The sequence below is a fragment of the Triticum aestivum genome, chromosome 7A (assembly GCF_018294505.1).
Source record: "Triticum aestivum cultivar Chinese Spring chromosome 7A, IWGSC CS RefSeq v2.1, whole genome shotgun sequence".
NCBI lineage: Eukaryota > Viridiplantae > Streptophyta > Magnoliopsida > Poales > Poaceae > Triticum > Triticum aestivum.
Window position 1 is genome coordinate 737010555 of NC_057812.1, and position 710 is coordinate 737011264.

Below are 710 nucleotides of genomic sequence, written 5' to 3' on the forward strand. Positions count from 1 at the left end.
CCGCCAACGTTCCTTGCACTCTCCTGCACTTCGTGGGTGGCGAGTTGGTCAATGTCGCCAAGGGTAGAATCATTCAACCGGGCAACCCCGTGTTCCACTGTAATCCGATGCCACCCACAATATATAGGGTTGAAGTGGTTGGGTGCTGCCAGGCTGCGACGAGCTGTTACCTCCGATTCGACCCGCTGGGGCCGAGAAGAAGATGAGATGACCCTCAGCGCCTGCGTAAGCTGGCCCCTGCTTTGGCCGAAGAGCCAGATTCGTTTGGGGGCACGGCACACCACCCCACAGACAAGACCGCCGGTTGTGCCGGCGCCAAGCCATGGCAAGAACGCCGCAACGCTACCGGACATGCCGGACATCCCTATGGCACAGGATCCAGAAGACGACGACAACGACGATGGTACATTTACCAACGTCGATGGTGACGAGTTCTGTGGGCCTCCTTCTCAAGAACCCAAACAAGACGACCGCGATCTAGCTGGTACGGCGGAGAAACCCAATTGCAACAGGCGTCGTTTGGCGTTCAGTTCTCAGGAGACGCCTCCAGCTGCCGCCTTCACCGAGCCTCAGATAGCGGAGGTGCCAAATATTATCAGCCCCAACATGCTCAAGAAGGCGGTCTGTGAGCAGAACTCGGTCCCATTACAGCAGATCAAGAAGAAGGGCCGGAAACGGCCGACTAAAAAGGCCGCCGGTGCGAGCCAGCC